Source organism: Amblyomma mixtum, chromosome 6, assembly GCF_055824585.1.
Source record: "Amblyomma mixtum isolate Tamu chromosome 6, ASM5582458v1, whole genome shotgun sequence".
NCBI lineage: Eukaryota > Metazoa > Arthropoda > Arachnida > Ixodida > Ixodidae > Amblyomma > Amblyomma mixtum.
The window spans coordinates 119286360-119302719 of record NC_143017.1 but is presented as its reverse complement, the minus strand read 5'-3'; positions in this window follow the sequence as shown (position 1 = coordinate 119302719).

Below are 16360 nucleotides of genomic sequence, written 5' to 3'. Positions count from 1 at the left end.
ATATATGTGAACCATATACGCTGTGGCGTCATACCCTTAAGGCGGAGCTTAAGTGTACAATGCAATTTTTTCTCTTTTCTCATTTCTTCCTTTCTTTTCTTCTCTTTCTTTCTTTATTTGTTTATTTCTCTCTTTCATTCTTTCCTTCCTTCCTTCCTTCCTTCCTTCCTTCCTTCCTTCCTTCCTTCCTTCCTTCCTTCCTTCCTTCTTTCTTTCTTTCTTTCTTCTTTTTTTTCTTTATTTCTTTCTTCCTTTCTTCTAACCTTGCTTGCGTTCTTCCTTTCTTTCTTCCTTTCTTTCTTTCTTTCTTTCTTTCTTTATTTATTTCTTTCTTTCTATCTTTCTTTTTTGCGTCCACCGAGACGTAAGACAGTTCCTGCGCCTTTTCCCTTTCCTTAAAAATCAGTTTTCCTATAAAAATTGTGATACCACTTTTTGTCGTACAGCGTTCCGGGGAGGTGTCATACGCGCTTGTGTTTACGTGGGTGGGTGTTAATGCAATCAAAGACAGTAATGCTATCGCATTACCGCACGTAAGCAGTCTTAAGTGTGTCTGCCAATTTTTTTTGTTTCTCCTGGATGGAAACGTTAAACATTATCTGTATGAGTTGCTGCCCGCGCCTTACTTAGTGTGTTTTATTTGCTAATCTTATGTACTGCGTCCGCAGTGATTCCAAGACATGACGACAGATTGTTGTCTGTAGAGTTGATGTCTCTGTAATACGGCTCGGTTAAGTACAAAAAGGCAGGCTTGGTGCGAAATAAACTCGGTTACAAGTGGTGCTGGTACTGTCGTTTATGTGTCTTTTGGTCGCGTCGTCTCCATGTTGTTTTTCACCATGAACCAACTAGCCCAAACAAGAGTTTTACGTCGGCTTCATAATCCATTGTATATCTTATTCCGAGATCGACGGAATCTGCGATGCAGTCGACGACACGCCTTGCCTGCGTGTATTCTATAGTAGGTTAGACTCAAGGCTCGGGGATGACTCTCCCAACTTTGTTTAATTTTTGCCATTGTAATTAACGATAAGCAACTAGGAATATGCGAGTTCCTTTCACTCCCCGCTTTTCCAGCCAGCCGGTTGGAGTGGGCAGGTATAGTGGCCTACTTAGAGCAGGTAGTGGCCGCTGCTCCGGATCATGAAAAGGAAATAACTACAAGAATAAGAATAGGGTGGAGCTCGAATTCTTAGGCTCTCTCAGATCATGAATGGCAGTTTACCAATATCTGTCAAGAGGAAATGATACTATATCTTACCGGTACTCACCTATGGGGCAGAAACGTGGAGGCTATCAAAGAGGGTTCAGCTTAAGCTGAGGACAACGCAGCGAGCTATGGAAAGAAAAATTAAAGGTGTAACGTTAAGAGATCGTAAGCGGGCTTAGTGGGTGAGAGAACAAACGCGGGTTAATGACATTATAGTCGAAATCAAGAGGAAGAAATGGGCTTGGGCAGGGCATGTAATGCGAAGGCAAGATAACCGGTAGTCCTTAATGGTAACGGAGTGGATTCCTAGAGAAGGCAAGCGTAGCAGGGGGCGGCAGATAGTTACGTGGGTGGATGAGATAAAGAAGTTTGCAGGGTTAAGGTAGCCGCAGCTAGGACATAGCGGGGTTAATTAGAAAGAGATGGGAGAGGTGTTTTGGCTGCAGTGGACATAGTCAGGGTGCTGCTGATGTTGAGGAGGAGGAGGTGGGGTGCCGCAGGCAGGGGACGCCATTATTTCGATGTCGTCCTCCACTACGCCGCATACAAAACTGTGAAGCATACAGGCACCTCAGGGCTGCTGCGCGCGATGGTAATTGGGGCCATAAAGATTTCGTAGCGTAATTTAACAGCTATTTCTTTGATGTCTACCAAATGCGCACTTGTTTGGTCTCAAGTGCTGTAACAAAACTGCATCGTGAATGAAGCTTCACACAGCTTTGCTCAAACTGAAAACATCCCCAACTTCATTAGAATTCATTGCCATCAAGCAAGGCAATTATTTCGTAGCTAAGGACACTTCAAAAGAGCACTAATTATTCTTCTCTTGCGCGAACAAGAGACAATAAATCCTTGTGGATTTCGCTACCTCATAGCTTCAACTACATCCCTGCAACCATGTACTACAGTTCCAATGCTGTGGAATCCCTCCGTCACTGTAACAGTCCAACGCCTCCAAGCTTTGTACATCGAAACCTTTTTCAGCTAAAATTTTGTCAACTCGCGTTTGTTCTCTGACTTATACTGATCTTTTAGTCCGCCTGAGCTACATCATCAAAGCGCATAGATATCATGAACAAGGAATGATTCAATGTATTACCTGAACTACGGTGCCCCGCTAGTATGCACACACGTCGGAAGTGGCTTTTAGTACGAAGGCACTATTTCATGGGGTCAAGCCCAACCAAGGATCTTGTGGCGTCCCTGAACTTGATGGTGCAGAAATAAAGGAAATACTGCGGCGATTAGGTTTCGAACCCGCTGCGGCGTGCAAAGATCAGCTTCGCTGGCCACTGCACGAAAGCACTATGCTATCGTCGCAGCCGATTAAGCCTTGCGTTGAACTGCAACAAAACGTCGCACTGTGCATTGCACATCGCCGTCTTAAACAACTTCCATGCCCCAGACACTATCTTCACGACACAGAAATCTTGTGGAAAAGCAGGATACAATACTGCAACAAGGCACGAGTGTGTTATTATCTCTGCTAAAGTTATATCTACAATTTACACAGCAAATACAAAAACCGACACATTTCATTTTGCTTTAATTGTTTTCACTGACAGTTGACTTCCTTGACACAGATGAACGAAGACGTTTCTGACATGGTTATGCTTGTTTTCAAGCTTTTCTAGGCAGGTTATGATTCCTTCTAGTTTTTGATTAACTAATAACTTCATAGTGCACGGTACCAACAAATGCTGTCTCCAAACACTTCGTTGCAACAAATGCCTTTTACAAGTCATTTCAGAAACTATTTGGAATAAACCCATCCCCTTAATATTTTATGCCTGTTTCACTTGCCTCAAAATATACGATAAAATGAAGCGAAAGAAGTCAAACACATTTCGTTCATGTCGCTGTGCCACTGAATAGAAGTCACGAAGAAGCCAGACTGGAATCCATCCCCGGTCAGTCACTCTCATCCTACATGTGGGAATTTAAAAGAAACTCGAGTCAAGGCACGGTTACAGACATCGATCACAAAAACCTAGACCATGAAAAAAAATAGAAATAAAATGATACAAGATTTATGAGCGTGTGGCCTGTTTTATGTAATCTGATAGCAATCCTGCCAAGGCATCGATCTCTCTGCTGTGCTTGAGAAAGTTTCTGTAATTGATGTGTAAACTGATCCGCGGCTGAACAAATTGCCAGAACTGCTCATGCAATGGGTGCCCAACCAGGCGTTGTAATCTGAAGCCAAATGGGAATGTGCTGAAACTTAAAGTGAAATAATGGGCGCTGTAGAGTGCGTCGTAAAAAGTCGATACAGCTGGCAGACGCCCTGTCGTGTCAAATGAAAAAGATTTATTCTCAAACAATCAGAGATCCTCCTGGTTGTGTTTTTTTTTTATCACATCTTTAATTCTGGTGTTTACTTGTGTTCGTAGCTCTAGTGATAAAATAAGGCCCTTCTGTTTCCCAACAAGATTGGAGAATAGTGCGTGATTTTAACATTGACGCAAAGCTTCTTTCATCGTTGTTTGTTCTTTCTTCACTGCTGCCGGTGCGCGGATTTATCGCTTTATTTGTGATGCACGCTGCGACCAGATTTATCCTCATTGGTCGCACTAAGGCGGAGCAGATTCTGCGTTCTTCCAGGCTGTTGTGTTTACTCTGCACGCCACGTCTGGAAAGTTCGTTGTCAGCTTTTAAATGAGCATGGCTGAGAGCGGCGGGCATTGTGTTCTACTGTCGCCGAACACGCTTGTAGTTTTCGAAGCCGCCGAGTCATTCGGTTGATCGTGGGCGCGAGTCAGCCCAATAAAGAGTTTCTTTCAGAAGCCCTTCTAGCTGTCTCCCTGGCTACTCGACTTGCGTCGCCACCACGTGACATCATCAAGAATCTGCTTTCCTTTGGAGCAGATAGCAGAGGTGGGCTGGGGTTGGTGCAGGCTCCACAGTGGAGAGGATGATCTAGACGCGGTTGTAGGATATGCAATTTAACCTAGATAAAACTATTTTTGAGAATAGCGCGTAAAAAAATTAAAAAATATACATTTTAGTTCCTTCTCATAGGGGCAGGACGTTACGCATCATAAACATTTAGCGGCATCTTAACAAACAACTTAACGCGGACGGCCCGTATTTCTGACATTCATTTCTCGGCATTTGCCAAGCTGTGCTACACAAGGCGGATGCTTAGAGGTGCTCCAAGTAAGCTGGAACTTCCTGCATATACAACATTTGTTAGCTCAAAATTAGAGTATACTTTAATCTTATGCGATCCCTTCATATAGAAAGACATTTACGAGCTTGAGATGGTACAATGGAAAGAGATTAGGTTAATTTATTACAAATGCTGGAGGCCAGATTCACCTACAACACTAATGAAACGCAACAAAATTTCACCACTTAAATTATGTACAGAAATGATTCGTTCATTGGTTCTGCATAAGCTTTTAACACATAAACTTAACGTTCCTGATCCCGAAATTTTCAAACAGTTCTCGTGAAGACGAGCGCCCCAGTCTGCAGCCCACTTGCTTGAACTATTTTTTGCAAGAACTGAGGCACTCGAGCACGTTTTTTCCCTCGGACTGGTTCCGACAAGAACTCTCTTGCACGGGCCATTTTCCAGTCCTCTAGTTTTATTAAAGCTCTTGAACATCATATGTTAGAGTCTTTAAGTAGTGTACCTTTATGTTTTTTTATTATTGATTGCAACCTCATCAACTGCCTTTTCTATTGTCATTTGTTAATTAAAGAAATTCTATAGTCCCCTGCATAGCCCATAATTGTTGGCCTGCAGTATATTGAAATAAACTGGGATAGCAGACTGGTGCAATGGGCATTATTGGTTTTTGCAAACCACATACGCGGCCTGATAATTATGAAGATGGCAAGATGGTCAGAAGCAACCCAGGAGAGGTTTTCATATGTACTCTCAGGTCGTCAACTGTTAGGAAGGTAGTGGCTGGATTCGCCTGGGCGATTAGTACGACTGCGAACGTAGCGGCACTTTTCAACGTTCCTTGGCATGTCCTGAAAATTTGAGCTTGAACACTTTGTAGGCTTAAAAGGTTTGTTTCCCTAATGTTTTCGAATTCAGAGAGATTGTACTGAAGGACTGTCATGAATAGTGCGTTGTAAAGCTTGATCATAAACCACTCTGACGCTCCTCACAACTTACTCCCGATAAAGGCGAGAACGTGAACACTCGCCATCAATCTCCTTTTCATGTTCGAAATATAGAGGCTGCTAGATAGATTTCTATCGATGATTACTCCAAGAAAGCTACGGCTTCTTTCGTATGGTATTGCTGTGCCATTTATGCATAAAGTTCAATGACACATGCTTTTCTGTGGAAACGCAACAAAGGAACACTTTTCGGTTGAAATCTCCGGGCCTTGCAGGTAGGACGGTAGGAGGTAGGACGTAAGACTACTTGTCGCATTTTTGAACCCTGGCTCGAATTTGTGGACACGTAACTTCTGATCGCCAAGCACAGATGGTGTTCGCATAGACTGAGAGTTGCGCCGAATGGGGTACTGAGTTGACAAGGCCGGCAAGTGAGAGAAGAGTGTTCGATTCAAAACTCCAGTTTGTAGGACTCCAATTAAAGAGAAATGGGAAGACGTCGAGCTGTCCACAGACTGCACAAAGAATAATCTCTTAGAAAAATATCTGCGTATTCAGCACAACACGTGACCACCAATTTCAGGCAGCTTCCAGGCTTCCAGAGCATCTTCCAACTTGTTGATTTCTTCAGGAACCACTTGGTCGAACGTGGTTGCTGCGACGCGCCCATTCTTTCAACCTTTCTTCTTGCATGCGTTTCTTTCAACTCCCTTCTGTCTGTATGTAGCAGTGTGAGTGAACAAGTTAGTGACTCTCTCCCATTGTAGATGGACGGATTGACGGATGGACAAAAATCTGCAGACGAACAGTGCTGAAAATGAAGCCGTTAACTGCATTCGGGATTTAGCAAAAAATCAAAGGAGTTGCTTAGTGCTTAGCGCTATAGAGTACTTACCAACGAGATGACCGGAAACACAGCTGTGTACCTGCAAACCACTTGAGACCTGACACCTTAGTAAGGTCCAGGAGATATTCATTAACTATTGTAAAATAAATGAAGACAAAACTCTGCAATAGCAAAAATCTTCGCCAATACTAATACACCTAGAATAACTATTGTACAATGTCCACGTAAAATTATGTAGATGTGTTCTACGTCTCGTAACGCCGATAACTATAGTATAATAATATATTCATAGTCAATATACAATTGTATTTTCTGGACTATCGTACGCAGGGGCAAATTTTTACCTACAATAAATGTTTTTTTTTTGTTTAGATAGTCCACACCTGGCGTACAGTCCACGGGGACGAATTTCGACTGAAAATAAGTTGTTTTTTTTTTTTGTCCGCTGATGCGTAACAGAAGCAGCCCAGATTTCCTTGATTTGTCAGGGAAGGAGCCCACAACCGAGCACTTTTTTTTATCGCCATCAAATTCTTGCTCTCCTCCTTTACTGCGTGCGCAAGCTCTACTATACAGAGCTCGAATGCTGCCTGGAAGGCTCTTTATCCTTTCGTAGCCATCGCGACCGCTTTGAAAGAAGAACTACGACGTCTCTGGTGTTATTAAGTCAGGCTTTTTCCTTGTGTTCACAAACTCAAATATTGAAAAATGGCCACTCTAAGTGCCTCCAGCAGCGTTTGCTTCCATGTCGAGGTTTATTGCATATTAGAGCTGATTCCACCGTTTGATTTAGAATGGCAAAATGCCTCAGCCGCAGTTGGGTTCCGTTTTTTTTTTAATGCAGCAGCCACTCTACCTTCTCCGAATATGACATAACATCGTTAAAAATTAAGTCATTTATAGTCGGCACCCACAGATAGTCCGCAGCATGAGAAATATCAAGTTTTAAACATGTATGGTTATTGAACTATAGTCCGTAAAATACGGTATATGTCACATTTCTTTTCACTTTTTACTTCGTAACTATTACATATTATTCGACCAAAATAATGTAAATGGCTTTTATAATTTCGTCGTGATTTTATTGATCGGGTCAATATGTCGAATGTAATCGAATAGGCAAAGTGTTAACTTTTCAAGCATTTTAAGGTAATATTTCAGCTTTTTATATAGTGTAGCATGTATTTTGATTTTTTCTGATTAACAAAACTACAATTGTGTACATTTATGATTTATGCAGACGTCCCAGAGCCTGACCCTTCCTCAGCAGCTGGCGCTGTGATAGGTTACCGTTTCTTTAGTTTTTATGTAGTATGGAGTATTTTTATTGCCTCGTGCCTCAGTTTTCATTTTAAATTCGTTTAAGCCCGCTGCGCCATAAACTGCACAGGTAAGGCAACTTTTTTTTTCTCTTAGATGCTCATCATCTAACGAAAGTTGCAACGACAATCCTTTAGAGTCGCCTTCTGCTTTCTTGGGCAAGTTGCAGATGTGATCTTCCGGTGATGAGTCTTGCAGAGACCGGATCAGTAAGTTGCTGTGCCTTCAGAAATCGCTGCATCTTGAGTTGTAAAGAGGCAGGAGCTGTCCATGTGGCAAGACCAGAGAAAAGCTGCACTAAGAGACGACACTCACCTTATATCGCTGAGGCCGTCAGATGCATTCATAGCAAAACAAGCACACGGATGGTGTTGGTGGACTTTGAAAGGCTGACGATAAAAGAGCACACATTTACCATATAACGCGCCTGGATGGCACGGTGAGCGAGAGAGCAGAACTCAACCTGAAGACCTGCATGGTGCTCGTTAACGTCGACGCTGTAGACAACACAGTGTTGCAAGTTTGAACCTTCAATATGGTACACTCGGACCGGCACCGAGACCTCGCTTATAGCTGAAATACACTGGAGCGTTTGCAGATGTTCCACAGCAGCCGAGGTAGGGAGCCACCAAGCGAGGGTGTATGGCTTCGGGGTCGTAAAGCTGCGAAAACTCCGAAATATGAAATTCGCCTGAAGAATCCTGTTCTGCATTTCTGGGGGCCTTTGGTTCCCAGGGACATAATAGCTGTCTTATAAGATGCTGATCCCGGTGTAGACACAACACTGTGGGCTATCGTTAAGCAGGAACACTTTAGGCTGAAGAAGGATCCGGTGCAGTGCCTCCCGAAGCATGCCTCTGAGAACCGCGGACGTATGGCGGCACGACTGATGGCGCTCATGGCAGGTCCATTGGTGTGCTTGGCACCTTATAGAGCTTGGTTGAAGGCCTACCCGGAAGTTTAGGTTGAGTACCCATTGCCGGCTTTGTTTATAAGCCAGATCGCTCACGGGCTTATCTGTATTTAGAGAAGCCGGGATTAACGCTCTGACCGGTGGTCTGTGGGCACGAACCTAGGAATGAGGACTGTGCTCAGGTTGCAATTGCGCTACAGCTACTGTTGTTTAGGCGAGCTGCGCCGGCGCATGTACACCCCCCGTAAAAAGTGTAGAGCCCACGGGGTTTGTTGTGAGGCCTGCAGCATGCCTCGCTATGCATCCTCGGCGACCGTAATCTCTCGAAAGAGGAACGGCTTTGCGTCCTCAATCCTCCCAAGGTTTGGACTGCTTGATGTCAAGGGAGCCACGCTAAACAGGTTAGAAACAAACTCCTTTCGCTGTATACTTTTGACGGGGGCTGTACTTCCACCAGCGCGTCACCAGAGGCGCTATATGCCTAGTGTCAGTGCTCGGCAGCAGACGGATTGAGGAATATTTAGGCAATGTCAAGCAATTTAACGATAGATGAGAGTCCGGAATTTCCTCGGATGGTATGAATCTGCTCTTTTTGATACAGGAAGCGCATTTTAGCGGCTGATGAGATTCTTTTACAAGGGGGATGTGAAGCTACCTTAGAAGGAACAATCCGCTATCTTCGTGTATAAGCCGCGGGAACAGCCGTTTATCTCCAACCCACACAGCGTGCTCGGCGTCATTTTTATTGCTTTACTTGCCACCTAGTTTGGCAGCACGCCAAAAGTACTTGGCTGCTTTCGCTGTGTGACTTACTGTAGTTTCCCCCTTCCCATATCCGTTGATGTTCTTTGGCATGAGCGACGCTTTAAGCCGCGGAAAGCGCTTTCTCACCTTAATGTGCGGCTGCATAAAGCATCCTTTGGTGATATTGACGAGGCTTTCAACATGTTGACCCACCCGACAGCTTTACTGCCAAAGATAACATGGAAGCGCGGAGGAAACCAAATTAAAGGTGAAGAATGCGTTGTTAGCGGCTAGCAAGTGATGTACCACTCAGAAAATGTTGCGTGAGGCACTGCGGTGATTTCCGAAGGATAGGGTCATTCAGAAACGAAGCTCCTCTGCTACGCCGGCTGTGGTTCTAGTCCTGCTGAGACCCATATTATGATGAAATTGATTTCTTCTGCTCAGTACTGCTCAAATAAAAAACTTCTCAATGTTTTAGGTTCTGCTTAATATTTTGCTTCATGTCAAGTTTCTGGAAGATGTCCATCTTAGCCTCTCTATTGGAGCGAAGCAAAAACCCTTTCATGCTTAATACAGCTCATTCCTGAGACACAAAAGAGCAGCGCTTGTGCTCTGTTCTCCAAGAGAAAGCGAGAGCCTAGTCAGAGTCTCAAGCACTACGCAAGCCGTCAGATGTTATGTATTCCAGAAAGAACAAACAAGCAATTTTATTTGCCTTCCTGCTAGAAGCACTGTGCTGAGACATCCGTTTTTAGCAGGCTAAAGCTCTAGTTTCAGAGAACGATGTCTTCACGTGAAGTACTGTTGGCATGCGGCAACCGCCCGCCCTTTAGGGCGGCTTAATTAAGGCATGTCTCTACACTACGACGAGGCTGAAGCTTTATGAAACCACCTACGAGCAACTGCATTGGCTAAATTATACAACGGCGGGTGCCTGCCCTTCTCGCGAAAAGGAATAGTAAAGAAATTAATACTGCAGTAATAAAGCCACACCGCTTCCTTGTCTACCAAGCTGAGCTCTTTCCCGAGTGCTTTAATTACTTTTACCTTGTTTCTTTCTTAATTTTAATTATAGTATCATCCTGCTCTAGCGGCAGCATATGCGGTAAATGCATACTACTCTTGTCCAGTTCTCTGAATCAGATCTAGAGAAGGCGTGGGAGTCGTCGTGGTACAATATACGTTGCGTTTCTTCCAATGAAACAAAGATCAACCCTGCAGCGAATGATGATTATAATCTCATGCGACTTAACCATGTGATATAAGTGGCGCGCAGTAAAATAACGCTGTTATGCGTTCCTGAACTTAGTGCCGACTTCCAATTTTACGCTTTAAGCCTGCATTTGAGAGGAAAGATAAGGGAAGAAAAAAACATGACCACGGCACGAGACAAGAAGGGCACTTTCCATTCAGCGCCTACTTTATGAAACTGCTACGCACACTTTAATCACCGTTTTGTTTCACTGCCGGGTGAGTTAGCACTGCACAGTTTTTGATTACGACTATAGCAATATTTAGCCTTCTCGTTCATATTGAGTTCAGGACGGAAATACTAGACGCATCTCTTATTTAAGCGCCGCCGCGGTGGCTCAGTGGTTATGGTGCTCGGCTGCTGACCCAGAAGACGTGGGTTCGATCCCGGCCGCGGCGGTTGAATTTCTTTGGAGGAGAAATTCTAGAGGCCCGTGTACTGTGCGATGTCAGTGCACGTTAAAGAACCCCGTCGAAATTTCTGGAGCCTTCCACTACGGCGTCTCTCATAGCCTTGGTCGCTTTGGGACGTTAAACCCCTTAAACCAACCAACCAGCATCTCTTATTTAAAGTAACTGTTCCTTACAAAACAGGTGTCATATTCCTCGTGTGGTTATGAATCGTAAGGAATTTTACAGCATAAACTGTTATGGGTCATATCATGCCAAACACACCGAGTTTGCATTCGATCGTCTCCGATTTCCTTTAAAAAGTTTGTGGCTTTTAATCGAACTGTCAAATGGAACATTCCCTAAAATCTCACGGGATAAATATTTTTGCATCATGTGAGAGCTCTTTAGATTTTCCAGAATAGTGCGAAACTAGGTCGCCATAAACAAAAATCAGTTTCTTTTTCCGCTGAAAAATTTTTATGGACACACTGTATGAGTTGCACTTTTTAATGAAGGATCAGTAAATAGCCAGTACAGTATTTGTCACGTTCATTTCGATTTTTTTAATGAAATGCGTGTCATGTTGAATTAAAAAAAAAAAAACTCCAAGCAAAGGTGATGCCAAGCTTTTAATAGGCTCGCCATAAGATGCACTACTGGAAAAAAATGTTTACACTAAAATTGAACTGAATAGCGTACAGAAAAAAAAATAAGCAGTTTGCAGTGGTGAAACTGCGGTCACCCAAGGCGATTATGTTCTCTGTTGTCGATGCCCGCTGGAACCAGTTGATTTCATCCTCGCATAGCGCTGCTCTTGTAAACACAGCACGCGAGAAGCGATGATGCCGGTTTTGCTCAAAGCGGATGAGCATCGCCTGAACACATGAGTGCGCGGACGGAGAGTTGTTTGAACAGCGCCGAAGCTGAAGTAGCAGTACGAGGCAACCATTACCGGCGGTGTGGCGTGTCAACTTCAAACATTTGTTCCCTCCTAAAACCAACAATACATCCATAAAAACTGCTGGGCAGAACCACAATTAACCGGGCTATCCGTTTAAATGTATTTTGGTTTTTTGCACTGACTATAATAGTTTCGTGCGAATACGCAGTACAGCTGGCTTTTTTGTAACTTTGAAGTTTTTTTTAACCTTATTCAGTTCAACTTTCATATAAACATTCTTACAAGTTGTGTCGAGCCCATTTGAAGTCTTATATTGATCATGCACTTCACGTGTATTTCTTGAAAAGCTTCGAAAATGATGCGCCTTTAGCTGACAAACCGAAATAAAAGCACACAAGAAAACCCTGCACTGCCAATTTTTTGATGCTAGATTAAAAGGTACAGCTCATATGCATTGTTCTTAAAGAATTTAAGGAGCAAGAAACGAAATAAAAATTACTGAACCTTTTTACAGATGTAGAACCCATCTATTCACATATCTCAGCCTGCATATACCGAGAACATTCCTTAAATGCATTTTATTCCTTTTCGACGGCACAGTTAAAATTCAAATCTGACTACCCATTCTTCATCGACATTTGCATCGGCTAACCTTGGCTTTCAAATATTACCAAAAATGCAATAACCAGGCGAACACGAAATTTATCGGCACAATGAAGGATGGTAGTTTTGTTTATTCAGCTATGCTTTAGTGTCTGCGTGCTTCACTCGTGCTAAGCACATCTTAAAAAAGTAACAACTGTTACTTTACGTTAGCTTTTATCAGCCCCTTGTATGTTTTTTTACTTTTCCGCTAAGTGCTTCCTGCTTCACACAATACAAATATAAGCTCTGCACTTTTCCCTCTTTTTCTTCTGAAAGCACAGGGAAGTCTTTATACAATGTTCGCAAGCGCTGTCCGCAGTCCTTGCTGGTACTTTCAACACTTTCTTTTCACTCACGACCAAGGCAGCATAAATGAGATGCCCTGCGCCAAATTCACCAAGACAATCTCGCCTTCCTTGCTTTGCATAGTCATATTGTTCTCGCCCAGCAGACATGTCTGGAGAAAGCGCGACGATGAAATTACTTCTGTAACCAAGTTAGGGACCGTAGTTATAGAGGACTGAAAGGAACCATCTTTAGAACTTCCGAATTGGCCCGAGTATGATAACGACAAAAGAGGAAAGGAAATTTGACGCTGAAAGTGCTTCTCAGTACAACGGGCCTGGTCGTGCTGGTGTAGTCATTTTGAAGGAAAAAAAAACATTGGTCAGGTTTTGTCAGCTATGGGCGAAAGTGATGTGTAAGTGCGTAGGGATGTTTGTAATACAAGCGCTACCCTCTCATACAGCAGTCCAGCATCTCTTCCTACCTCTGTTTTTACATGAAATATTTCAAGTTTAAACGAACACGTCAACGTCTATCGAATTAACAGTGCTGTTCTGCTTTTCAATGCGGTTCTTATCTGCATATAGGAGCAAGTTCAGATTAAATAAAAAGCTCAAAACTACTTGTCTTTAATTTTATAGCACATCATAGAAGAGCAGAAGAGCATGCAATGTAATAAATGAATGTTTTTACATTTTGCGAAAATTCGTGACTGAATACTCGTATTGATTTTCAGCTTTCAAAACACGCGCCTGTTTAAAGTGTAGTTTTCAAGAACATCTCACGGCGGCTACTTTGGCTGATTCCCATTCCCCGAAATCAAAGTTGCACTCTGTTTTCGCAGTCAAGTAGTTCATAGCACTACTGGTTTTTACCTCGGTGCGCTGCAAATTTACAGCATTGTTATCTAATCTGAGATCGAATAAACGAGTACTTTGGAAAGAAATATTACGCGTCAGTCATGCAACACTTTATAGCATTACCTTCATTACAGAGGAATCCTGCGTGAGTTATTCCTAACCAAATGTGCGTTATCCAATTCTGCTCTTCGTGATTTTTTACGCTCTTTATCTCTCTATACTGCAACTTATTCGTTTCCATTTTCTCGTAGGAAACACGACAAGAACAACCTGAGAAATATGTTGCTCATTTTTTTCTTTGGAATGCCTCGTAACGGCACGTTAATGTTTTTTCCCCGAGAAAGCCGCAAGCAGACGGGGCCGAATTTCAAAAATCAACTACAAGCGAGCCCGAGGATGTGCTCAACACAGACGTCTCCCATATCTCTGCTCCGAAAGCAAAAAAATTTTTGTTTCTCTCTATTCTCATAGCAACCGCACTTATCTCCACGTGCTGCGAACCAATTTGGCAAACCTGACATCGTTTCTCTGCCGCGCCGGGAAGTGAGTGGCACCTATGTAAACCAAGTTTCGCTATCCTCAGTTCTGCGCATGCCACAGTGAGTTCCATTCACTGCTCTTAGACGGAGCTCCTAACTCGATTTCAAGGAAAATTGGATTGTCACGCTCTCCGGGGTCGAGACTGCCGGTCAAGAACAAAGTGCTTAGTGAACGCGGGCAGAACAGAGACGTCTCTCTGGATTTCCGTTAAACCAGTCACATTTTGCTTGGCCAAGCGCGCCACAAAGAAAAATTTTTCGCACGCTAAATTTGCTATGCACAGTTTGTCTCGCGCAGCGTATGGGTGGACGGCTACCTTCTCTGAGAACTAGGCCACTGCGCAACAGCTGGCGCACTGCAGATAAAGCAGCCTCGGAGTGCTCAGCCACAAAAAAAACCGAAGCTATTGCAAGAAAGGGGTCGTTTTCTTACCCTTGCGCTTGATTACTTATGCGTTCTGAAGTCAACCAAACATTTTATGTAAAGGCGGGAATGTACAAATATGGCAGAGTTTTCACAAAGTTCACAAGAAATTTTAGCAAAACATTTATTGTTTGTAACAACACACTGAACTGCAGAGCTGTCTTGCATATTTTTAAAAAATCTCTCTTTTTAAAAGAACGTTTGTGAGCTCATTGCGTTTGTGAGCACATTGCGTCCGTAATTCATACTTGCGGTTTTACTTTAAATGCACGATTCAGATGAATGAAACAGGACGAAGGCTATTATTTACGTAGGTTAAATCTGCTTCTCGTTGCAACTTGACTGCGGCGCCTGCTTTCTAGCCACGCCCGAGAGTACCGCTAGAAAGTTTGAGCCGCAGATTTAATTATACCTGCCATGAACGGCTCTACTTTTCGCAAAGAATGCTCTAGGCTTGAGCCCAGCGCCCTTTTGCTCAACAGACACTTTTCAATTTCCATGAAGAAAATAGTATTTCGCGTTCGGTTGGGTCAGCTTCAGTGCCAAGGCTATCAGGGGATAGATATTTTACGTCGAATAGCGGCGAAACACCTTTTCATGAACGTGTTCACAATGGCATAAGACAAAGCATTTAACAGCTACCTACACAACGCTTACTCACTCATGTAGCAGAAACGTGGGCGCTAACAGAGAGGCATGAAATTGAATTCAGAAGAACGGAAAAGAAAATAGTAAGGTTAAAGGTAGGTGTAATAGTTACATAGTAGTATTAGGCAGTAAAATCTGACATATAGTGATAGGGGAAGAACTTTATTAAAACTAATTGCGGTTAGCTGTAACCGTGCAATACTTTCAGAACCTCGTTGTTAGTTAGCATGCAGCACCGCAATGATACAAGAGGAGGAGAGGATTTTCCTCTCCCTAATTTATCATCTGCCCACCGTTTCAGGTGCCAGGTCCAAGATGGATGTCTTGTGTACCAACCCTGGAAGGCGACAAGGTTCTTTCCACCTGACGAGGTGTAACTTGCCCCCCCCCCCCCCTCCCCCCCTTTCTGGTGGCAAAGGCAAAGTGTGACACCTGCAGTGGGTGCGGGGGCATGGGCCTCTATACTATCGCATAAAAAGACAGTAAAGGAGCAGCACAAGTTTGAAAACAAAGGAGAGTTAATGATATCATAGCTCAAATAGACATGGGCATAGTATGTCATGCGAGGAAAGAACTCTACTGACAATAACGTAGTGGATTAAACCTAAGCCAAACGTAGCAGGGAGTGGCACAGAGTCAAGGAGCTGATCGGATAAGGCTCATATAGATAAAGTATAATCTGCCGCAGGAGAGGGTTCATTGGAGATCAGTGGGAGAGGTATTTGTTCCTTGATGAACGAGAAATATCACACCATTTAATTGCCAGGAGAAACATGGATTAATTTATTGAAGCAAACTGCCCCAAGTTCCTTTAAGGTACGAAGCTACTTTCTGGGAAAAAACCTTGTAAAGCCGATACAAATTGAAAATTAGTGATCTATCTAAATAACTCCATTGTTTCATTCAAATGAAAATGTTAACACAGTTAAAAAATTCATTACAATTTTATTTTTATAATTGTGCTGAATAAGCCAGCAGGGATACCTACATTTAGTTGACGACAACGCAAATTGCTTTCGCAGTTATATTACCACAGATTTCGGCTGTGCAACGAACATAAATAGTTACGATATGCTGAATTGCCACTGCATAATATTGTCATCAGAAAAAACAATGGTTTTAAAACAGATAAGTTTTGAGGAAAAATTCAGCGATAACAAAAAGTGTCGCCTGATTTTATTTACTGCGGTTTATTGCACTGCTGTACAGGTATATAGTAAATAAGTCTACAGTTTAATTTCAAATATTTTACAGGTATAAAGTTAGGCTGGTTTGCGTAAGAAGGAATGAAGAA